At 41.6% G+C, this 26,098-nt stretch overlaps 1 protein-coding gene and 1 long non-coding RNA gene across 2 annotated transcripts in view; both read right to left on the bottom strand.

Annotated features, from left to right (window-relative positions):
• The window catches only part of rtn4rl1a (reticulon 4 receptor-like 1a), a 94,333-nt gene that overhangs the window by 36,441 nt on the left and 31,794 nt on the right, over positions 1-26,098 (bottom strand). The window lies entirely within an intron of this gene.
• Positions 19,273-20,211, bottom strand: LOC113575098 (uncharacterized). Its single transcript, XR_003410381.3, has 2 exons — positions 20,126-20,211; positions 19,273-20,024 (listed from the first exon to the last, which is right to left on the bottom strand). It is a non-coding gene; the product is annotated as an uncharacterized LOC113575098 (long non-coding RNA).

The raw sequence follows: 26,098 nt of genomic DNA, 5'->3' as shown, positions 1-26,098 counted from the left end.
GGTTCCTGGCCTGGTTTGACACCATTCAGGGCCCATCCCAGTAGTCCGGGTGGGTACCTGGTTTTTCATAAAGTTGAATATCAAAGGTCTTTAAACTTGGCATGAGTTTATCTAATTTGTTCTCAGCTCTCCAGTCATTGTCATTAGTGCAGGCAATAGAATGGTTCTAGTTTACAGTAATAGAACTGGACACAGATCATTTTAACTGTAAGAAGGGGAAACACACCTGCACAAAAAACAACACTTTCAGGCTAAACAGTAAAATGAACTAAATGTTCACTGGTGGTTGAACCATTCGACTTCCCTTCCTTAACACGGCTATACTGTAGAGGGCAGTGTCTCATTAGATCAGAATTCAAAGCATGATTCCCTATATAACAGTCACATAAACAGTCACACACAAGAATCTCTTATATAGTCTCTCTTTCACTCTCTCTTTCTCACCCATACATGAACACACACACACACACACACACATGCACACACAGAAAGAGATTGTGCTTAGGTGTGTTAGTGTGAATATGTCGGTGTGTGAGGAAGAGAGCGAGATAGAGAGAGACAGACAGACAGAAAGAGAGAGAGAGAGAGAGAGAGAGAGAGAGAGAGAGAGAGAGAGAGAGAGAGAGAGAGAGAGCATGAGCAAAGTATTCATACATGCAGTTGAGAGGTCATTTGAAGATCATGGTAGACATTAAAAGAAACAGCTGACCATGAATAAGTAAAGATGCTCTTAGCTTTGACACTCCCTCATATGTATAACATACTCTCTCTCTCCCTCCCTCTCCAGCTCCCTCTCTCTTTCACCCCTCCTTCTCTCACCTCCCACTATCCACTTGTTTTCCTTCTTTCCTTCATCCACCGCCGTTTTCCAACCCACCATTAGTCTCTTGCTCCATCTCCATTCCTCCATCCTGTTCAGGAACGTTCTGTAATTTGCGCCTGGCTGTTCCATATCTAATTCCCAGGGCTTGCAGGGTGAGACCTGGCTGTCAGCATTATCCGCCAGCACCACCACACGCTCTCAGCAGTGGGAGCCACGTGGAGGAAAGGTCCCACAGATGTCCACAAGACACACACTTTTAGTTCTGCTCACCCCACAGTGTGTATGTGGTTCCATCCTACATAGCAGTCTATTTTACCCCTTGGTGTGTTTCTCTGTGTGTGTGTGTGTGTGTGTGTGTCTGTGTGTCTGTGTGTGTATGTGAGGAAGATCAGCCTAGTCTTACTGGCTATTTAGTATCAAGTGCCACCAGTCTAAGTCTCCTTGGTCTGGGCTGAATTCTACTGCAGGATTAAGAGCTTTCACTGATACTGTAACTGTACCAGGGATTTTCGTGACCTCTTAATCCCAGCCACCACACCTTGTACCTTGTCTAGCACCAACAAAGGAAAGTTATTTTCTATAAAAGGTCAAAGGTGATAGCACAACATGTCACGGCAAAGCTGTGTATGTATAACTGCTCAGATCAGGTCTAGGGTCAGTGTGTTCTGAAGATAGATTACCACTCGCTGTAGGGAAGGAAACTGCTCATGTGTAAAATGTTTCTCTAACCCCACTCTGAGGGAGCCATCATCTTGCCTAATTATGTTCATAAAGAAAATAAATACTGCAAACTCAGACATGCATGCACACTCACACACGACTTCACAGAATTTAGTGAACTTTGAAGATTGAGAACTTTTCAACATACATTTGCAACATAAGTACATATGTTTGCGTAAATTCTCAGAGTTCAGATCACCCTTTGTGGTGAGGGTATCTAAACCACTGCAGTACAGAGTCTCCTGCCTTAGCACGTAAGGCTCAGCACACCTCAACTTTTGAAAGGTCTAATTAGCTAATGGGTTAAATCAGGTGTGTGCTTAAGTAGGGAAGCACTACATCTTGCAGTGCCAGCCCTTGAGGGGAATACTGAGAAACACTGCCACGTGGAGATGAGTCAGTAACCTCCTGCACTGTTCGTGATGAGACTTCCAATGCTCTTGGCAAACACAGCCTGCTCGCGTTGAGCTAACATTGTTCATCTGTGGACATGTCTCTGCTGTTCCCTTTCTCGCTTCTCCAGGGACGTGTCACTCCAAGCAGAGTGCGTGCTCTGCTGCCCGCCTGCACGGTCACGAACGTGCTCACGCCCGATTAGTCAGCCGTTACATTCAACGCAGATGCTTAGCACGTGAAAGGGCACCAGTCAATGAGCGTTTTCACATTCTGCGTTGATGGATAATCAGCCGGGTCAGCTCTTGAAGCGAATACATTCACGCATTCTCCCACATATGTATACACACATACCTTCACACCCAAGTCTTAATCTGATAACACTTGTCCTTGTTCACAAATAAATGCACCCAGACCAAATCCTCATCCACCTGCAGTTTGCTCCCACATCCCCGTCAGGAATAGCATTAGCTAGTCTGGATTGAGATGTATGGGGCTCTTAAAATAGCCTTTACAGATGACAGAGGTGATAAAACTGAATGTTGGATAAGCATAGCGCTTCATGCTGATCGATGGCAAGGAAATCGAGTCTCATCATAAGCGGGAATACATTTCAGGAGCGGGGGGACCTCAGCTGAGAGAGAGTTGACACTGCATGAATGGTGATGCACTGACTGTGTGTGTGTGTGTGTGTGTGTGTGTGTATGTGTGTGTGTGAGTGTGTGTGTGTGTGTGTATGTGTGTGTGTGAGTGTGTGTGTGTGTGTGTGTGTGTGTGTGTGTATGTGTGTGTGTGTGTGTGTGTGTGTGTGTGTGTGTGTGTGTGTGTGTGTGTGTGTGAGAGAGAGTGTGTGTGTGTGTGTGTGTGTGTGTGTGTGTGTGTGTGTGTTTAAGAGAAAGACAGTGAGTGCTTTGTTTTTGTTTTCCCTTGAGACTGCTGATGTCAACAGATTTTGCATTTTTAATCTCGCTTGCCATTTTTTTTCATGCCGCTGTTCAGGTGAAGATTATGTAAGTCTATTACGTTAAGCATTGAGGAGTAAATGGATTCTCTGTAGCTTTTCTGTTTCTCTCTCTCTCTCTCTCTCTCTCTCTCTCTCTCTCACTTGTCTCTTTCTAAATAGCCACCGTCATACTCAGAACTCCCTCTCTTACCTACAGCGCGTGGCATTATTTACCGCAAATATATGTACATTCATTTTACACACACATTCTTCTTCTGTAGTACTTCTTTTACTCAAAACAAACCTAGTCCATCCTTACAGATGTTCACCTTATACAGGATGGCCTACATATGCATAAGGTCATCAAATATTAGTTCAGTTCAAGAATCATATGTGTATACATCTCAGGGCAAATATCCAGTTTCCATAAAATCTGTGTCACCTTTCCTGACAACACCAAGGAGAAGATGACTTGCCTCTACAAGCTGCTCTCTTTTCTAGGTGTTTGTGAAGGTAGAGGAACCAGGCTGGACATGATCAGAGACCAGACCACAGACTGCTTGGTGAAAGAAACATCACTACACAGCAGGACTGTACATTTATGGAAACTTTTATCCAGAATAACTTACAATTATAACTGAATTTGAGAGATAAGGGTCTTGATCAGGGGACCAACAGTGGCAACTTGGCATTGATGGGGCTTGAACCAGCAAACTTCTGAATACTAGTCAATTACCTTAACCACTAAGCTACCACTATCCTTAGCACTAACTGACTCTAAACAGAGGGATCCTGTTTTTTGACATTTCACACAGCATGTAGCAGTAGGGCCGTCGGTACTTGTCCCGATCTAGAAAAACCGCTGTAATGAATTGTGTGACAAATTTCTTTAGGACTTCACAAAACTCATATGAGCAGATGTGGGTTATGTACACTGATTCTTGCTTCCACTTAGTAGCAGACGAAACAGCTCTGTGTGGAAATTTAAATGAAGTACATTTCCAGACAGCATGAATGAGTGTGTTAAAGTTTATTCATGTTTTCTGTGTGTGTGTGTGTGTGTGTGTGTGTTATCATACTAGTCCAAAGCTCCCTCCCTCTGCGCTCAGCATGGCCTCTGCCCCTCTGCTCTACTGCTGCTTTTGGAAATTACACCCCAGAGGATTAAAGTGCTTATCAAAGACTTCCTGCTGACCACCACACTATTACTGTCATGTCATTTCTCAGTCTAATGTGGCCTCAGGAGTCTTGACTACCCTCTGCTCTCCTTCAGTAACCCACAGCTGGTCTCAGACTCCTTACCGTCAGGCTCCCAGACAATCACACACACACACACACACACACACACACACACACACACACACACACACACACACACACACACACAAACTCGTATATAAACACACACACACACACACACAAAAACTCAAACATAAACACACACACACAAACTCATACACAAACACACACACACACAAACTCGTACATAAACACACACACACACACACACACACACACACACACACAAACTCATACATAAACACACACACACACACATAAAGTCATACATAAACACACACACACACACAAACTCGTACATAAACACACACACACACACCATACAGGGACACACGTGCATACACACACATAGACACAGGCCTGATCGATCAGATTAATTACAGCCAAATTAAGACGCTTGTTTTAGGAGAAGCACTTCACATGTCAGTAAGAGAGCTTAAGCACACAGAATCTCACGTGTACATTGGACCCAGACAAAAACAGTTCCCTGGAGTGGAATTAATACCCCAGGGCATTTGTGAACTGTATTACTGTTTTTTACAATCACTTTCACACTTGTCTTAATACCATGTCCACTTTTTCAAAACACTTAACACATTCACCATATCAATAGACTGTGTGAACTAAACTGTCTATACTTGTGTATTGCTTTGATACAAAAGGCATTCAATCAAAACTTGTTCAAAAATTCATGAATCCCTATGTCAGTCTCTAAGTGTTCATCACCAGCAAAAGTCTGTAGAACTGCTGCAAATTTTGCAGACATTTAAGGTGCTCTGTTCAACACAGTTTTTTTTTATATGTGTTTTGCATTTCTAGTCATCAGCATTGATCCCTGTATTTCAGCAGTATTCCAGTTCAATGGTATCTTGGACTCTAACCTTCTGTACTGGCTAGGATGTATTCTATGAGTAAATGACAAAGCACTTTTGTAAATCGTTCTGGATTAGAGTGTTTGCAAGATGCCATAAATGTAAATGCATGTATATAGGGAAAATATAGAGGTAGTTGTCACTGAAGAGATTTTTCCAGTATTACATGTATAGCTGAAACTGTCATTACAGCTAACGACCTACCCAGATGATAAAAATCTAAGACCCAATGCAGGTGACAGGATGGATGGACCAGGCTGACAGAAGATGTCTGATACTGATAAGCAGACAAATATGTGTGAATTACTGTATACAGTGAAAACACTGATTTGGTATTACAGTACTGTATTTGTTATATATATTTGTATATATTTTTCTTTTCTGAACTACAATGTCACTGTGAGAAAAAAATGGCAAAATACAATTTTTAAACCCTCTGAAGAAGTGGGGATTTTGTGATTCATTTCATTTAATATATTTATTTACATTATACAGAAAATATAATGTTATTATGGGCTTCTGATACAGTAAAACATTAATTTATTACATTTTACTGTAACATTTTTCTGTAACATTTAACTCAGTCATGGCATCTGAGAGGTAAGCCTTTATTGCTACTTGATGAGAAATCAGCCAGCAGACAAGTCTGAATGAATAAACCATCACTGACTAATCAGGATATAATCATTTCTCGATTTCAGGTGACCTCTGCATGATCTGATACACCTGGAAGAGTGTGACACTAAAACGCTGGGAGGAAATACAGAAAAACAAACAAACAAACAAACAAACAAACAAACAAACAAACACACACGCAGAGGTAGTGAAGTAGAGGGAAGCTGGAGATGTGGTGAGAGGCTGAAGGAGGTGAGAGTGAGTGAGAATCAGGGAGACACAGAAGTATGTGTCAGGGAGGACCAAGAGGCGGGGCGGTGCTGTTAAGAGCACTTCTCACAGAGTATTCCGGGTTAGATGAACAGCCTTGCAGGTTCACTGAAATATTAATAAACACATTTTTCCCTCTTGCCATTCCCCTGCCGTTCCTCTCTCCGCCCGAGCCTCTCTGCACGGCACCTCCGTCTTTGTTCCTCCTTCTCCGTCTCTTTCGTTGGGACTGTGGGGAATGGACACAGCTTGCAGAAGGCTCCGCTGTCACAATGGTAGGCTGTGTTTGGAAGCTGTCGAGCTCTGTAATAATGTCTGGATCCCCTTCAGCTTTGGAATTCACTGGAGCGGAATCTTGATTCGGAACAGCACAGTCATGCAGTCCCGTCACACTGACAGCACAAAGAATCCCACCTGCTGTCTTCCACTCCTTTCTCCTTAACTGCAGGGCTGCTTGCAAAAATGATGGATTCAGCGAGGCTGTTTACTGTTTACAAGGAGCGCACAGCAGTTTGGATATTGGAGATGTGTTTAATTATGTCTGGTTTTAGGTACATCTCTTTGGTTTTTGTTTTTTTTGTTGTTGTTGTTGTTTTTATTTCCCAGTGAGAGCGATTCAGCTTTTATTTGTACCACCTCTGTACTTCACAATAAGAAGACTCGTGCCAGCTCCACAGTGCTTCTGAAGCCAAGAAGCTCCTATTGCCTGGAAGCCAAGACTAATAAACACGTGACGCTCTGGGGAGAAACGGCTCGATGCTAATCTCCATATGCGCGTCTGCTCTCCATAGCACGGGATTGCAGGGGTCTGGCAAGCATATGGAGACCGGCCTCGCCCATGTCTGACCCCTGTGATGGCTCCGGTACTTGACTGAGGTGTAAAAGGTGCGGTGTTACATAGCCTTGCAACACTGCTGTAGTTTGCAGCAGGGACGTTTAGGAAGGAGGAATCCCGGGACTTAAAATCTGTGTATCCTCATCGCATCCAAACATTCATCTCCATTCCAAACCCCCGGCACCTTAATCTGACTGCAGGCGCTGCTCTGACCCGGACCGCACTTCTCCGGTTATCAGCTCTTACTCCACGGCGTGTTAATGTTCTCCAGTACCTCTGGGTCAGGAGCTCAGAGAGAGGTAGAGACCACTGAAGGCGGTTGTAGTGACCTTCTGCTGAGAGGAAGTTGGCAACTTCTCTTCATACTGTGTAATTCTACCTAGATGACCTTCCATTCCATTCGCAAACGCTGCTGTGAGTGACAATTTTGCACAGCAGTGCATGTCCTGATAGACGAATTCAGTTGCAGATTAATATGCGGACCACAAGGCCAGGTTTGACATGACCCTCATGTGTGCTGTGATAGGAGCATTTCCTAAATGAACTGTAGAAATAAACAGCTGCACCTCTGTCATTTTTATGAATTATTTAACAGTTTGCTTGAATTCAGCATGGTGTAAAAACTGGTAAAGATTAGTAATATTACCCATAACAATACATAATACACCAATATCGAGTCACTCTCTCTCTCTCTCTCTCTCTCTCTCTCTCTCTCTCTCTCTCTCTGTCTCTCTCCGTCTTTCTGTAGCTGCAGCTGTCTCTGTGGTCCATGGGAGACATGTATGTGGTTAACTCTGTTTCACCACAGGTGTGATGGAGCAGACATGCTGGTTAAATCACAGGTTGTTCTGAGTTGAAAGGCCTCTGTGCTGAGCCACAGCCGACTCCTCTGCCTGGACTGAAGTCAGTACGAGAGTGACTACAAACTTTGTTTAGTTTGGCAGCAGTGGTTAGAGGCCCACAATTAGAAACACAAGCAGGAGAGGGAGGGGGACTATCAAACCGTCAAAGTATCAAAGGAGACAGATCAAATGCAGTTGTTGGAGGGAGTAATGAATGTTCTTAAATCACAGCTAAACAAAGCCAGAGAAAAGTGCTGACTCCTCTATCATTAATGCATCAAACATTATGTCTCCAAAAATGTAATAGCAAATACATTGGCTGACCTTTAAGTAGGCTATATAATTATTCTGACAGTTTGATACACATAGGCAGTGCTTGAAGAACAGTACAGTATGTGTGTCTAGAGCATGAAAACCAATATTCTGCTTATTTCAGAAAATGGAAATATCAATCAGCTTTTTAAAGAGTCATCTTAATCTTTATATTCACAATTTTCCTTTTTTTTTTTTCCCCTAATTTTCAACACTGATGAGATTTTCCAGGGACTGTAATGCAATAAATGAAAAAGAGATTAAATCCATGATTCATTTTCCTGCTTACAGTTGTGCCCACAAGCAGTTTAACACAATCAAAAGATCCAAGATCATTTCAAATACATGGTAAAGATCACATTTTTGTGTGATAGCTTTGTAGATATGCTTCATAATTATAGATATAATTTGAGATAGAGTCTCTCTTAGAGAATAACTGCCATTGGGGCATTGGCGTGGAATTTAGGACTAATAAGAAATATTGAATTTTAACTTGATTGTAATAACATTAAGATAAAAAGACATTAAGGTAATGTACTGAAATGAAGAGGTAAATTAGGTTATCAGTACCGCAAATGACTTTAGTAATTGATGTGTGATCTAAGTAACCTGTCTGGAGGTAGGAGATAGAAGGGCTGCTGGGATGTGCATGTCAAGCCCATCAAATTTGTTTTGTGCAAATGTGCTGCCTTTCGGTCGCTTTCTGCTTCAGCACTCTCCTGAAATCAATTTCCCCTCTTGATTGTAACCTGCTCCTTTTCATTTATATGCATGTAATTTCTCTCTCTCTCTCTCTCTCTCTCTCTCTCTCTCTCTCTCCATCTGACCCAAGCTCAAGAAAACAACATCTGAACATTTCCAGAGCAGGAGAATGGAACTACTCCCCTAAGAACTGAACAGTCATAACATGAACCTGCTGTCTTCAAGTGTTGCACTTCCCTTACATCACTTCCTGTGTGAACACACAGTCCCATTTTAGCACATTTGCTCCCAATAAGTGCCTAATCAAACAAAACTGTATATGAACTATATACTATATATGTAATGTGAGTGTATATGTATGAGTGCAGATTTAGTATATATGTGTGAGTACAGATTTCTTCTGTCAGAGGTGGACGCGCACGCGTGCATGTGTGTGTGTATGTGTGTCCGCGTGCACACAACTGTGATGCACGCTCGGATTTGCTTGTGCTTGAGAAATAAGCACGCGTCAGCAGGAACGTAGGAATAAAAGGTAGAATTTGGATGATTTCCACAGTTTCGTTCCAGTTCATCATAGCATGAATATTGCCAAAGCACATTAAACTCCAAAAGACAAATGTACAGGGGGATATCAGACATCAGAAATGGAAGGAGGCTATGCCACAAACAGGATGATCATTTCTGTGAGGTCCACACTGTAGAAATGTGATCTACATTACATGAAGTGATAATACCTTCTAATCACCACTATAGTGTTTCACTGCTCTGTTCACTATACTTCACTACTCTCTTCAATACACTGTTCACTACATTGTTTCACTACACTTATTTTTCCATGTGTCTATTTAAATTTTGAAAATTCAATTACCTCCTATTACTTTTTGAACAAGGAACACAAAATTAATTTTCTGTCACTCTATTTGTGTCACTCCACTATTAGATGGACTAAGACTATTAATACTTTTCCATACACAGCTTTTACACGTTATGCCGCATGGCTTTTAACAAATTATTTCACTGTAAATAATTTAATATGTTTCAACCTTAATTAATTTGCCTTAATTAAATCATTCATTTTAATTATTTAGTTATTTAAATCTAAATTCATGTAAAAGAATTTTCTCATTTTCTAATTCCAGTACTTTTAATCTGTAGACATATCTCTGAGATAAGCACTGGCTTCCAAACACTGGACCTTTCACCAGTCTGAGTAAGACTTCACATTCAAAAATTATACACCGGGTCAAATGACTTACCCAAAGGTCCCAGTTACTAATCTTTCACTCCTGATTTAATATTCCACAGTCTGATGACTCAATATCTCCACATTTAAAGTAATGCATGTAATATAACTGCATATGAAAGCCCAGCAGGGACATTCTCAAACGTGGCGTAATCACGAAGAAAGCTGCTGCTGATGGGAGGCTTATTCAATTCTAGTAACTAGCAGCAGCCCACAAACTTGTTCCTTTCAATTTCTCTCCATCTCCATCTGTCTGTCTATTCTGTGAGAGCAAATCAGTGAGAGTTTTAAAGATGCCACTCTTGTTAAATTTATGATGTGTGTGTGTGTATGTGTGTGTGTGTGTGTGTGTGTGTGTGTGTGTGTGTGTGTGTGTGTGTGTGTGTGTGTGTGTGTGTGTTTGTTTTTACACAGGACAGCTGTGTAAATGTACTGCTGTATAATTGATGAGGCACCGGAAGATCGAAAGTACTGGGCTGCAGCCACACACACACACGCAAATGCACAAATGTGGGATATGAGTACCCAGATGTGTTCTCTCTCTCTCTCTCTCTCTCTCTCTCTCTCTCTCTCTCTCTCTCTCTCTCTCTCTCTCTCTCCCTAAGACACACAGGTTCTCTTCCTCTCAGACTCAGACACCCTCTCTCCTTTAGACGCAGGTTCTCTTCCTCTCACACTTCTCTCTTTTTTCTCTTTGAGACGCACACTCTCAGATATACACTCTCTTCTCTCCTTCTCTCTCTGTTTTTGCTCTCTAGCTCCCTAGGCCTGCTACCCTGTCTCACCACAGGCCTTGAATCCTTTAGCAAAGTCTTTTTTTAAAAACATCACATAATGTCTGGTGTTTCTGTATTTGGATCGGTTTTCTAGACAACTTTGGCATGTTTTATTAAAGGCCTATATTTTACTAGAGAGATTGGGCACATCCTAATATTCAGAGACTCTGTAATGGTGTCTGATAATTAAAAAAACCCAACAAAAACACCCTGTCTATCAGCCAAACAGTCGTGACCAGTACGGAGCACCTATGTACCAAAGCTCTAGTGTTTCCTGCTAAAACTGGCAGTGTAAACTGTGTAATGTGTTCAGCTCCTATTGCTTATGGCAAGATCAGCATAAAGATTCAAGACTGTAAACCCCTTGGATAATATGTGGCATGCAACTTAGTTGGTAAAAGATCTTTCTCTTATATAAAACTCATAAATTCCAAAAGAGCGTTCAGGAGAATATCAATAATGCAAGCTTCATAGGTATTTTAAGACAATATAAAAGTTTCACATGTTGTGTTTGGGATTACACATAGTTTGTTGGGTCTTTTTCTAACAGTCCTCCTAAATGAAGCTGGAACTAGTCACTTTTGTATCTGCTTGGGATTTCAAGTTGAAAACCTTGCGAATTTGTTTTCACTTTTATATGTTATTCTTTCAGCTTTTGCAGTTACAGATAACTTCTTAGATCTAAGTGAACTAAGTAGTGAGCAATGTAACATATCACAGTTTTTTAAACCTACTATTAAGCATTAACTACTTTGACAGTGCAACCACTACTGAACACCTCCGCACCATTAGAATGAAGGACTTGTCATTTCTAGTGGCAAGGCATTTTAATATGTGCCTATGAAAAAAAAATGCACATGAAAACATAATTTTTAGAAGATTTATCCCATGGTACAGTAAACAATTACATGCCTTCAAACAAATCTTGACAGTATGAACAATATTTTTCAGGTCTTATGAACTGCATAGAGAAACGTATTATTATCTATACGATCTTATTATCTACTTTGTTTTTATTATTATATTCCTTGAAGTAATGTATAATTTCATTAATGTACTTTATAATGATGTTTATATTTTGCCTTCTTTTAAATACTTCTTCCTATGCTCTTACTATGCTCTAAAGCACGAAATGAATTAATTCAGGGTGTGCAAAAACATGTGTAACTGTGTATTTTAATTACTAACGCATTCTGTTTCATTCCTGTGCAGTTGTTGAACACCTTCAGTGGCATGACATTTTACTAGTAATGGACATTGCTTCAATGATCTATTTGCATTGCCAGTTATTTCTATGGCATCTATTAAGTTAAGAAACTTGATCTAGACTATCAGAACTTTAGAACCCAATGGAATGAGTGTAATGATTTAAAGATCTACTGTTTTGAACACAAACATGCTTCACCTCCTAGAACTCCAGAACTTCTCCCTCTCAGACACAGCTGATGAAGGACCACTACCTGGAATGTCCTGTGGAAACCGTATGTACTACTCAGAAATGTTAACTAACGGTACATCTTTAACTATGGTACACTCCCAATTTCTCCAGGAATCTTCTTCATACATATACACATACATACACACACATAAATAAGAGAAGTTAGTATCGGGACAAAAATGGAACCATCTTATGCAAACCTCTTCACTGAATTTGTTGAGAATTATTTTTGAACAATATACTCGACCTGTATTTCTGCAATAAATTTATGACATTTTTTGTACTGCCACAAGCACATTTGAAGAACTTTATTTTTTCTTTCTCCAAGTTCCACCTAGCTCTGGAATATACACGGAATATAGCACAAGAGGATAACTTTTTTTTTTTTTAGATGTTTTAGTCTGAAAATTCTGGTTTAAGTACCGCCATCTATTATAAACCTAAGAAATCTCATTCTTATTTGCAATACACTTTTCCAAAGCCTGCAAAAATTCCCTCCTTAACTTACATTAATGACATATCTGATAACATGACCAGTTGTTGTCATGGCAGCAATGAAGTTAAGAAACTTGAAGAAAAAGAAATGATCTGCACTCTCTGGACTTTAGAATCCCATAGAATGAATGTTAAACATCTATTTTTTCTGATAAAAACTGGTTCCTCCGTCTGGAACTTGAGAAGCACTCTGCTTGTGTTACTGATGAAGAACCTGTCTGAAACACCCTCTTTCTGTGGAAACCTTGTGTATTTCACTGCAATCTCTCTCTCTCTCTCTCTCTCTCTCTCTCTCTCTCTCTCTCTCTCTCTCTCTCTCTCTCTCTCTCTCTCTCTCTCTCTCTCTCTCTCTCTGATTAATGAATCCCATTCAAAAAGCACAAATGACAATCCATACATTTCAGGGTGATTTCAATGCAAATAAATAGTTTAGCACCCACAGTGTAATGTAATAAGCATGAAAGTAGTTTTTAGATTGGTGACTGCCTAAGAAGAATATGCCGACATTCCAGAGAGGATTATTTTACGCATTACATTAAAATTTCACCTCAAAATACTCCAACCTAATGTTCCATTTCCAGACCTGCGCTACATAATAGAAATCGGATTTCCATAGTCTTTACTACACTGCACACACTCCATTTTGTTTACTAATATCTGGTAAACAATCTGTCTCCATCTAATATGCTGTTGCTTAATAAAGTAATGGAATACATTATAGCAGGTCCAAATGTTTCCTCCTGTCAGGCTTGCAAATCGTGCAGAACCATCGTGCAGAACCATCTCTGTGTCCTCTTTTGAGAAAAGCATACTGCTCCACGTTTAGGTATGTTTGGTGTCCAAAAGAGTTAGATGGGTAATTGTGTATGTAGATAATAAATCACCACAATTACATTTCCAATTACTTCCAATTATATTTCACTTCATGTAACGTATTTGTGAATGGCACTTAAGAATGTGTCTGTATGAGAATGGCACATGTCTTCTGGACAGGCCCTCATGACTTCACACCATGTATCTGAAACGATGCTTCACGTCGTGTCCTAAAAATAAACCCCCTCCATTCTCTCTGTAATGACTTGAAGTTAAAGACTGGGAATCCTCAGAGAGACTGGATTATTTGTGGCACTGTGACTAGATTTGTATTAGAGAATGCAATTGTGATTAACATAGGCATTAGCTACAGTATGTAAGAATTGCAGAATATAAGGTGTGTAGTTGGCTATACATTATCAGCAGTAGTTATTTGGATAAACAGAAATAAGAGGATATTACGTCAGTACAATTAACACACTTCTGCCAAGAATATACACAATGCTTCAGTATATATGTCCAGTCTGGATGGTAGATTACTGTAATTTCCTGTAATCTTCACCTCTCCACCTCTTGGTCTATCTGAGCAAATTTATATGGTAGAATAATGGCTCCATGAGGAACAGCAGAGGTCAAAATTAATGACAGGACAAAAGGAGCACAAAGCGAGACGAAGGCAACTTGTTTCTCAGGGGCTACAAATGGCCTTGTAATGAAGCATGACATTGCTCGCTGGTTATCAACAATGGTGGGAGAGATAAAGACATATTTCACAGTAATACCTAGGCGAGATTATCAGAAATATCAGACAATCAGTTAAAGATCCCCACTCATCTATATATATATATGCCACACCAGTAAATTAAGACAGCATACTTCAATCAAATGCACTAATGTCTCTGCTTAGAATACTTCATGAATATTTACTCGTGGAATGAATATTCATGCACAGTAATAGACTGAGCATGTTTGATAATGAATGAGAATATGAATATTTTCATGAAGATGAATGGCTGAGTGAGAATAGCCACAGGAGCAGTGGATACTATCAGTGTATATGAATTAGTCCCTCGAGAAACATAAAAGAAATATTCATGCATGAACTGTATGTTACACTGAACGCCGTCACTATTAATGGAGATTTGCAATAAGAAACTGTAATAAAAGAAATTTACATTCGCATTTTCTTCATGTAGTGATGGTGTCAGAAAAAAAATCATTTTGGATACTAAGCATTGTGCAGTGTTGCATTACTTTACAATCACAAAGCAAAAGACAGAGATATCTTAACAATAGTCAGAATTACATGAGATATTATCTAGCCCAAGGTTGGTCCCCAGCACCTGGACTCAGCACACAACCATACTTGGAGGACTTATCTGTGCTCGCCTTACATGGGCACTTAACATGGGCAGTCAGGGCAATGCAGCAGGGATACATGCATGAAGTCTGTCTCATGTTACATGATGGTCAGGGCCGGGCCACAAGTCTCTATGCACATGTTCAGGACTCCGCCACTGGTCTCTCTGCAAGGTCAGACATACATTTCAAATGTGACTAAAGCCAGCACCAGAGACTTTAAGATAAAACAATACCCCCAAACACTGAATTTGGTACACCCTGCTGAAAGAGGTGGTTGATATGTTACCTGCCTGGCTTCAGTGAAAGCTTGTCCCCTGTATAAATAAAGAGTAAAGAATTTGCAAATGAATGTTTGCATTGTAATGTATAATAGTTGTACCCTGGAAACAAAGTACTTAAAAGTTATACTGCTCACATACAAATGGAAATGTACCACACATTCAGTTCAAACCAGAATGGCTATTCTGGTGTGTGGGTTTGAAACTATAGGAGATGACCTATGTAATGCCTTTATTTTGTCATATACATACACATGTACTGTACAATAAAATGCTTCTTTTCACATCTCCTTCGTGAGCTGGGGTCAGAGTGATGGGTCAACCATTGTGCAGCACCCCTGGAGCCGAGAGGGTTAAGGGTCTTACAGTGTTGTGGATTCAGAGCCAGGATTCAAACCCACAACCTTTGGATTGATAGTCCAAAGTCCTATCTGCTAGAAGTATATGTCACTGCAGGAAATCTCCATTTCCTAAACAGACCTTTGCCCCAGCTCAATGCTTGGACTGTGTTTTAACACAAGCCTAAAGATGCCTCAGCAGGATAAAGACTAATGGAAGATCATTAAGCCATTGTGGTGCTCTTTTACACACCAAGCAAGGTGCAGCACCTCCGCTGAATATATGAACCTAAATCTCCTCGACCACTGAGGCTGCTCTGAACAAGTTAATTAGCCTTATCACACCTTAGTATAAATGGAGAGGGGGAGGAGAGAGAGAGAGAGAGAGAATAAATGATTTAGGGTCATAGAAATGGGCTGAGCATAAGCACGAGGCTTGTTTTTAACTTGTCCCGCTACGCTTTGTGCTGAGAGTACAAAGGCTTGTGTAAACAGTATCGAAACCTGATGAGATTAAAGAGAGAGAGAGAGAGAGAGAGAGAGAGAGAGAGAGAGAGAGAGAGAGAGAGAGAGAGAGAGAGAGAACAAGGGACTCAAAAAAGCAAAAACACACATGGTAAGATGGATTATAGCACAAAGTCGAACTTAGAAGTAGGTTTGGGCATGCCAAATATTGATACGAATGGACTGACCAGAAGTCAAAGTTCAGCCAAAATGGCTTCAATATCGCCTTCTATCGGACATGCAGAGCCCCATGTAGAGAAAAAAAAGCCATTCTTTAACACCATATATAGCGCACTGCATAGGGGGTAGTAAGTACTTTCAGATTCAGTACTTCTCTCTCTTTACTGGGCTTAGTGTGCACAATACAATAATGCTGTTAAATTCAAAATAATCATGAGAGCTACCCTTATCACATTTCTGGATACCGTTATATGAGGCATGTGGTCAAAAAAGCAGAACTGGCAGTAGACAAACAATCAGCTCATTTGCGCCTTCTCCCACACAAAGCTTTGCCACCCTTTCGCTTGTTGGCGGCTGTCCTACGTGCCCCTTTGTGGTCGCAGAGGCAGTGCTGACTTGGAGGCACAGAGTTGCAGTTAAAAGAAGCCCAGTGGAGAACTATAGATTGGGCCCATTTCACTATTCCCATATATTATACTCATATATGTGGGTGTGTAATAGGGTCTTGCCTGGTCCATATTAGCTAGTTGCATAAGCCTACACCAATATAAGTATGTTTAATTTTAGTCAGGGTGCATTTATGTTGGCTAAGAAGATTCCTTTCCTGCCAGATTGGAGTTAGGGTGCATGGCATACTCCTGCAATGTCTAGAGTATCTCCACTTAATACATATTTCTCTAATGAAAATTGTGTCTTCATAAGATGTCTCCAACTACTTTCTAAGAAGCAAGGAGCAAAATCAACATAAAAGCAACCAGATATTTCTGATTTAAGAGGCAAAATCATGTTTAAGGAGAGAAATGGAGTTTGGGATGAAAAAAGTGATACAACAAACCAGCAGGTGAGAGAGGGTGCATGAGAGACATAAGGACTGAGAGAGCGAGAGAGAGAGGGAGAGAGAGCGAGAGAGAGAGGGAGAGAGGGGGAAGGGTATGAGAGAAATGTGCAGGAGTAAGCTGTTTGCACAGGTCTTCAGACAGCAGACAGAGACCTATGTCTCACCACGGCAAGGACACACGTCAAGGAGATCCGGTTTTTCCCATGTAACTTAAAGAGCAAGATGTCGTTTAAGACAGCAGAATGTATTACTCTCTCATACAAATGCACACACTACATGGCCAGCACCCTAGCAGAGATATCCATGAAAAAAACCCACAAACAATCATTACAGGAAGAGGCAAATAATGTATATGATAGAGAGAGAAAGACAGACAGACAGACAGAGAGAGAGAGAGAGAGAGAGAGAGAGAGAGAGAGAGAGAGAGAGAGAGTATCACAAATGTATCCCAGAAACTGATACCAACATTTTTTTGTTCCCATTGCCAAGTCACTCATATATAATTATTTGAGTGTTACATTCATTTCTTTATCACATTGAATTCAGCACCGAGAGTTGTATTTTGCTTCCTGTTAAAAAGACCTAGGTTTTGACCTAAGTGTCTTTTAAAATCAAACCTGCTTTCTTTAATGAAAAACACAAAACATTATGCTTTTACAAGCAATGTGGACCATGGTTCTGTTTGCATGTACTACTGCACACACACACACACACACACACACACACCCCTACACACACACACACACACACACACACACACACACACATATACACACAGAGACTAATCCTTGTGATTGAAGAGCTCTCAGTCGGTTAATTAAATTTGCCAGTGATCCACTGTGCACATGCGCACACACACACACACACACACACACAAATAGAGAAGGAATGGGAGAGTGTGAGAGAGTGAGAGAGAGAGAGAGAGAGAGAGAGAGAGGAACAGGACCTGAACAATCGCAACACTCCTATTTATCAGAAAGAACAGAAGAGAGGTCATATTTCACCAGGGTGTTTTTAGGCATGGCAGGAACATGATCTATGTGCACTACACTCTTTAACTGTGCTGGGTTTATTCCAAAGCCATTGATTTCCAGCAATCACAATCATAATGTCAAAATACTCGAGTTTTTTTTTTTTTTGTTTATTTGTGTGTGTGTGTGTGTGTGTGTGTGTGCTTGCATGCTTTTTTTCTGTGACTGGGCTTGATTTATAACAGCTCAAGCTAAAATGCAGCAGTACAAACAAGTGCCACCCTCTTGCCACACGATGCAGCAACACATGCAACCACAGCAGGCCTAACCCATCATCACTGGGCTTTTGTTAAGGAACCTGCAGCCGACAGCTCGGCTGGGGCCATGATGATCATTACAATTGGGCTAAATGTAGCAAGAGCCCATGCTACATTTGTGGATGAGAGTGTTAGTGTCCTGTGTGCAGTTTCGGTGCCCATGTGGTCGGGCAGTGCCGCCGGCCCCCCGTTGCATGCGGCTCTTTTGGGTTCATTTGGACTCATGTTTCTAATGAGTCCTCAGCCCAGCAAGCAGCCAGAATAAATGGATAATGGATTTTGAAAAAGCCATCTGAACAAATTGTGGCTCTAAGTGAATTCATCAGAGCGATCTGAATGGTCTTGAAAGATCTGGAGTATCCCCCATTTATTGTTGTGGAGTAATATTTAAGAATGTGCATGGGACATGGGACAACTATGGGAAAAAGATTCAGTATGGCTGTGTGTGTGGAGAGAGTGAGATATATATATATATATATATATATATATATATATATATATATATATATATATATATATATATATATATATATATATATATATATAGAGAGAGAGAGAGAGAGAGAGAGAGAGAGAGAGAGAGAGAGAGAGAGAGAGAGAGAGAGAGAGATAAAGGACCAAATCTCGGGATCTGTCTGCTCTCATTAAAATCTTTTCTTCAAACTTACAAAAACTGCACCCAGTGGAAGTGAAGCTCTCTGCATTGTCTGTATCTTCTCCCCTGCCTCAAACACATATTGATATTTTGGCTTGCTCCACCATGCAACCTGCCTACTAATATGAGTAACTTTGATCCTTGCATATCTTACCGGAGGCAAACCGCGTATGTTAAGCAAAGCCAGAGCTTCACTGAGGAATGATATGGACACAAGGTTAGGCACAAAGGAGGTGTGTGTAAGTGTATGTATGTATGTATGGTTGTGAGGAGATCTGCAAGATACTCATATTTAAAGGTTGTTTATAAGTTAAGATTTAGACAGATAAACAGGGCCCTGTATGTCTAAGACATTTTCAGCCTCAGAAAAAAAACTTTTTAGGAACCTACAGGAAATTTATGTTCTATTTTTTACCCCCAAGAAGTACAAAGCTTGCCTTGAAGAAACAGTTAGACTGTGGACTTTATTTCTCTAATATTACAGTCAATGTCTTGTCACAGTTCAGGTAAGAGATGTAGAAACAGAAGCTCATTAACAGCTGGTGATAGGGACACTTTGCAAGAAACACCGTTATGTCACTTCCTGTGAGTGCACACACACACACACACACACACACACACACACACCCAGACACACAAGGAATTGAAGATATGATAGAGAGAATGAGAGAAGAGGGAGAGTACATCCCTATCTCTTCTCAATACTGTAAAGAGAGGTGCGCATGTGAGCTGCATCTTAACTCTCAATAGGAGAAGAAGGTTGAAAAGTAGGAAGAACGAGATGATGAAGGCCAAAAATACACATCGGAAAAGTGAGACATCACAGGATATGAAATTTAATTTACAGTGTCTCGAGGTTTAATCATATTACCAAAGACAAAATGAGGACCAGAGTCATGAAGAATCTTTCACTAGTGCTCTTTAACAGTATACTCACGTCACTGACAGTAAAAACAGGGTTTTTTTTTTACTGACATCAAAAAGTAAATGATAAAAAGCACGAACATTGACAAGCTGTGTGCACACAGACAGAATGAAAGAAGGCAAATACAAGCAAGACTAACAAAGACTAACAACATTGTCAGTGGACTTGGCGTCGTGACCTGAAGGCTGTTAATTGCTCGGAGAAGGCAAACGTCGAGTCTTTTATCCATCCAGCCAGAGTTGAGATAAAATTGGCGGCAGCAGATCTAAATGGAACAGAGATGAGCCTTTCAACTGACGCCAGGAAATCAAACTGACAGGTCTGATGATTCACCCAGAAGAGGAGGCTGTAAACATTGGTATTTACCAGGAGAGCGACAGAAGGATCGACAGCTTCTGGATGACAACTTCCCCCCTTTTAGTATCTCAGCTGTCTTGTAAAGGCCAGCACAATGCAAGTCCCTCCCTCGGCCTTTCCGAACAACGTTTGCTTTTCTCCGCACAATTGAGACTTTATTCAGGCATGAACAATACACCCCCCCCATGTCACGTCACACTTTCATAACTTCCTTATGTTGTGATTCTCATTGTGGGTTTTTTTTTTGTTGTTGTTGTTGTTGTTAATTTCATCACTGCTGTTTTTTTTAACGCATTTCTTTTGTTGTACATGAATGGCGGTGACAAGAGCAGCATGAATGGAGAACACAAAGTGATAATGACGTAGCTGGAATGAGAAGAGCTGGTGGCGGAAGGCGACGTGTGCCTTGAAGCCGGCTGTTTGGTGCCTCAAGCGCTCTGTTATCATTAAGGTTCTTTTCTGAGGGTTTTTTCAATCGCCTTAAACGAAATGGCAGATAACATGCATAATACTGTTTAAGCCAACTCGAACTGCCAAACCAAAATCAATTTGCCTGGCACTTGAAGCTCTAAATGAAATATTCATTATTTATACAAGATTTAAAACATCTCCTAGGACCACATGATGCACACAGAGCATTCAGATAGCCAAATGTATCAAGTCTGTAGGTTTTTAATCATTGGATGATACACTCTTCAAATCAGCAGTAGCTTCAGTAGTTACAAATCAAGTTTGCCATTACATTTCACTGTGCATATTAAAGAGAATAGACACTGTAGGTTAATATAAAGGCTAGATTGTTTACAGCACCATAGTCTACAAACATCTCCCACTACATTAGACTATTACACACTATATTACATAATGACCTCAATCTCCTGTATAAAGATTTTAAAAATATATTTAACTGCAAAATTTACACAGATTTTTACACCTTCTCTCAGATCCAGGGTAGTTTCACAGTGGTACCAAAACCACCACTCCCGGTATGCTCGTATGCCACAGTACGTCTTCCCCATCAGACAAACCCCAACAACGGGCACTCCTCAAGCTGTGGTGGGAGCAGGTCCTCCTCTTGCGTCTCTTGCAAAGACCCTCCGGAGTCTGGTGCAGACTTACCAGCGGCCCAGCTGTGACCCAGATCCACCTCACCAAGACCAAGATGACCAAGGCGTTTATTGAGCTCTTCAAAGGCACAACTGTTCCGGCTGGCAGGCTGCAGAAGAAGCCTGGCCTGCTGCCATCAGCTGCCAGTGCCATCGCAGCTGGAGTGCAGTGTGCTGAAAAAGCTCTCCTGCTAAGTCAAGCTCCAGAGCCGCATCGTTTGAGGAGTTTAACCAGCCTATTTGTTTCAGTCTTCACATGAAATGTGATTCCACGGGAATTGTTTACCTGGGTGAACTAGCAGGTAACTAACATTTGGTCACACCTCTGTGTCATTAATGGCAGTCTACTTTTATGCTGATTTTCCTCTATGTAGGCTTCCAGATGCAGAGAGAGCCCATGAGCGCATAGTCCTGCTCCGGGACCCTCCCCTATCGCCACACATTTCGTTTCACAGACACTTAATTACAAATACTGTTACAATAATGCCCTTTACCAGAAAAGATTGCCCATTTATTATCAGCATTTTAATAATCAATATATGCAAATGATAAGGAGTGTAGATTAATATGTAACTAGAGCTACAATGTGAAATGACATAATATGAAAGAATATGCCCAGTGTACTGTGCCCAGTGTGTGTGTGTGTGTGTGTGTGTGTGTGTGTGTGTGTGTGTGTGTTTCTATGTAAACATATTCTCTCTCTCTCTCTCTCTCTCTCTCTCTCTCTCTCTCTCTCTCTATATATATATATATATATATATATATATATATATATATATATATATATATATATATATATATATATATATATATGTGTGTGTGATACTGTGTCCATATAACTGGCTTTTTATCAGTGAAGGGTGAAAACTGCTGATGGTGACTACAACCTGACTCTTTAGCAGTCCTACTGCCTGTCAGTACAAACTGCTCCATATTGTGTTACCGCTTCACTGAATGTTTCCAATACTGCCAGATGGTAGAAGAGAAATCAGTTTATTGCCAATAGTCCTGAGACCGCTGTGGTCCCTGAGAATAGACCTGGCCGCCTTAGGCTATTAACCGAGCATATATCTTCTGTGATGTAGCCTGCATGTAGTGACGACCTGCGTTTCGTTCCCAACCTCTGCAGTGGTTTCTGGTCAGCGTTGAAGGAGCCTCCATACAAGTAGCTTCACAGCCAGTCAGGAGACTCTCAGTCGTTCCACTGTAGATGTTAGGACACACTACAGGCAGCGAGTAGGTGGTGTGAGCTTTAAAACAATGCTCAAATAATCTTCATAATCATTGATGTGGTCAGTTCAGATAGCTACAACTGGGTTTCTGATGCCCAAAGATAATAATGGAGGCCTTCTTGAAGGGAGAGGGGATGGTAGACTGAGCAAGTGAAAGACTGAATATATCCTTGAAAACATCTGTTAGCTGGTGTTCACTTGCTTTCCTGAAAGGCCTGGGATAGCATCTGGGCCAGAAGCCTTCTGGGAATGCTCCTTGAGGAATGTTTAGTCATATGTTCAAAGTTTTAAGTCCTATCCCAAGGTATGCCACAACTTTGAGGTTTTTTCATCAAAACTTAAAATACCTAAATATAGTTTCAGATGTACTACTAAAGCGAGAAACAGGGACAAGAAGAGAGGAAGAAGGAGAGGCAGTTTTTTGCACCCTTTGTCATTTACAAATGGCATTCCAGTTGGATTCCACATGAGTGCTTATCTGTGAAGTACCAGGCTTCCTGAAGACACGTCACGCTCTATAGCGGCAGTGTACTCTTCCCACAAAACAAATGCACATGCCCACAGCATTGATCACACACCCACATCCCTCCACGCATGCTCGCTCACATACATAATTTTGCAGATAGACACACACACGCTTCAGTCTAGAACAGGACTCACAAGGCTGAGGTGGATATCCAATATCAACCTTCAGCAGTCAGAAACTGCTCATCCATCAGTGGGAAGAGCATAAAAAGTGATCTGGCCTTGCTTTTGTTAGCAGGCTGGAAGTCAGCGGAGACGCCACCTATGACTGAATCAGCAGAACACCAGGACATTACAACATTCTGATGTAATCTCCATAACTAATCCATTACCTGCATTTTATGCATGCATGCACTCAATGACACATCCTTGCCATAAAAATATACATACGTGTCCCCTCATATGCCCCCCAAAACACACATACTCAAACACACACACATTCCTGCATGCCAGACTTCTGGGGAGGCGGGTGTGGTGTGCTCTAAGTGGGTCAGTGTCTGTCTTTCCACACCTCTGTGGGGAAACTGTAACTGAGCTGCAACCATTTATTTTGCAGCATGAGCAACTATCCTGCCAGTTTTGCATTATAGCCATTTGTTAATAGGTTGAAGAAATGGGGACAACATGTTGCAATATCCTACCCTACTCTGGGCTAACTCTATACCTAAGGGCACCTCAGTACTTTTGAGTATGAAGAATTAAATTTCCGGATTTCTCTTTAGTGGCCCACTTATATTTCAAACTGCAAGTCCACAGTTTCCTTTCTCTAGACATAAATGTGAAGCTCATTATTCTCGGGAAGGCGGAATGTCAGGAGCGCCGCGGAGCCGCTGACCCAGGCGTGGCTACACAGAACAGACGAGATGAGGTTTGGATAGCCGTTTTATGCGCTCCTTACGATTGTCTGGTGAATTAATGCAAGTGGGTGACTTCAATCACCTCCGCGACATCAGAGGAAGGCAGAGACCCAGGCAGAGAGAGGAGGGGAAAATAGATGGACCGACAGCGTGAGAGGGAACTGAGCAGAGCAGAGGAAAAGAGAGCTAATGATGAGGGCATTTTGGTCTGATACATATCTGAGTGGGGGAAAGCAGGGACAGATGGGAGGATGGTGCTGACAGAGTCAGTGATCATAGCTCCAATCAGGGTAACAGGCCTGCTGTGGGCGGGGCTTGCGCTGAAGAGGCGGAGAGAGTGGGTTGTCCCCCGCCACTGGCTCTCCAGCCCGACAGCAGTTCGGCTTGAGAGAGACAGCGAGATGGAGAAAGACAGAGGCACAGAGCAGGGTAGTATGACATGAACAGAGGAGAGCGCGGCGCTGCACGACAACATGCACGCCATTTAGTGCTGTGTTCTGCGCCTGCCAACACAGAAAGACTCTTAAAAGCTCTAGCACCCATCTGATATTTATCCAACTAGGCAGGGCCTTAGGGTAGGTTTAAATCTCTGGGAAGGCTTTCGAGTGCTTGTTTCAATGCCCTACACACACACACACACACACACACACACACACACACACACACACACACACGCGCGCGCGCGCGCATGCACGCGTGCACACATACACAAGCATGCTCTTGCATTTACACAAAATATTGCTCTAGTCTGAAAAACAGGTTAGAACGACATATAACTACGACTGTCCATATTGTTTATGTTCACCTGTTCAGCAGTTCCCACTGGGCAATGAGAGAAAGGTGGAAAGAGTGAGAGAGGGTGAGAGAGAGAGACAAAATGAGAGAGAGAGAGACAGACAGACAGACACACTGCTACAGAATAATTTTTATGTCAACATGTGATGTCTCATAAGCAGTGGAGTCAGCAGTGACAGTGTCAAACTCACATTACCCACAGTTTTGTTCCAGCATGCATACGCTTATACACGCGCACACACACACACACACACACACACACACACACACACACACACACACACACACACACACACACAGAGAGAGAGAGAGAGAGAGAGAGAGAGAGAGACAGACAGAGAGAAAGCACTCCTGAACATGTGACCGACCGGCTTTGATGAAAAATATCTCCTCCATCTGTCACTTTTTTTTAAAACTTGTTTCTGCACTCTTTTCGTTCTCATCTCCTCCTCTGATCCTACACAGCTCTCCCAGGAGACAGGGGCTTTCTTTGTGCTCACGGGCGGAAGTGGGCCAAACTGAGAGAGAAAGTGATAGAGAGACAGAGAGAGATAGATAGATAGATAGATAGATAGATAGATAGATAGATAGATAGATAGATAGATAGATAGAGAGAGAGAGAGAGAGAGAGAGAGAGAGAGACCAAAGCCACACCCACCAGCAGCCACATGTTAAACACACCTGGCACTTGGCCTCTCCAGGCTGGCTGTTACAAAGGCCACCCAGACACACACACTGAACACACACTGAACACACACTGCACACACACTGCCACTTGGCAGCTGAAGCCCACACATGACCACCAGCTAGGTACACTCTTGCTTGAGTACCACTAAAAATGCCAGCCAGCCATCAAAGAAGTGCTAAAGTTCAAGTTTTAATTATATTTCTGTCTGAAGTATGAGTATGGCAAAGGGCCAGGTCTAAGAGTGCTGTCTTATCTCTACATAAATAGATGATTTATTCACATGTCACGAGTCTAGGGACAGGCAATGTGCAGTGTCTTATTTAACGAAGGCATCAAACATAAGCAGTTGTGATTTATGTCTCTATTTATTCTGGCAAAATGTTAGTTCATCGCATGAGTAGACATTAGACACTTTAATTCGGTGCCCTCCAATCCCACTCCTAGGGTCCATATGATTTTTTTTCTATTTCTGTTTTTTATTGCCCTAACTCACTTGACATGGCTTAGTGGTGAGGTGGGGTGGATCTGAGAAGCAACAAACATTATCAATGCTTTGGGCCTCCAGGTATGAGATTAGGAACCAAGGCTTTAAGACATTGCTTCTCAGTCCAGTCTTCAGAGACTACCAGCCAAACCAGCTTTCTGTCATGGTTTTCCCCTCTCTAGTGTCACGGGTCCCACAGTACCAGTCTGCCTCCTGTAGCTTCTGCTGTTGTGTTCATGTTCTTTTGGGTTTTGGTTTTCATGTCAGGAATCACGGGAGCGGGGCAGTTTCTGTC

Source organism: Electrophorus electricus, chromosome 19 (assembly GCF_041902795.1).
Source record: "Electrophorus electricus isolate QZ-2024a chromosome 19, ASM4190279v1, whole genome shotgun sequence".
In the NCBI taxonomy this organism is placed as follows: domain Eukaryota; kingdom Metazoa; phylum Chordata; class Actinopteri; order Gymnotiformes; family Gymnotidae; genus Electrophorus; species Electrophorus electricus.
Note: the sequence above shows the minus strand (reverse complement) of the source record. Positions and strands in the feature narration are given on the sequence as shown.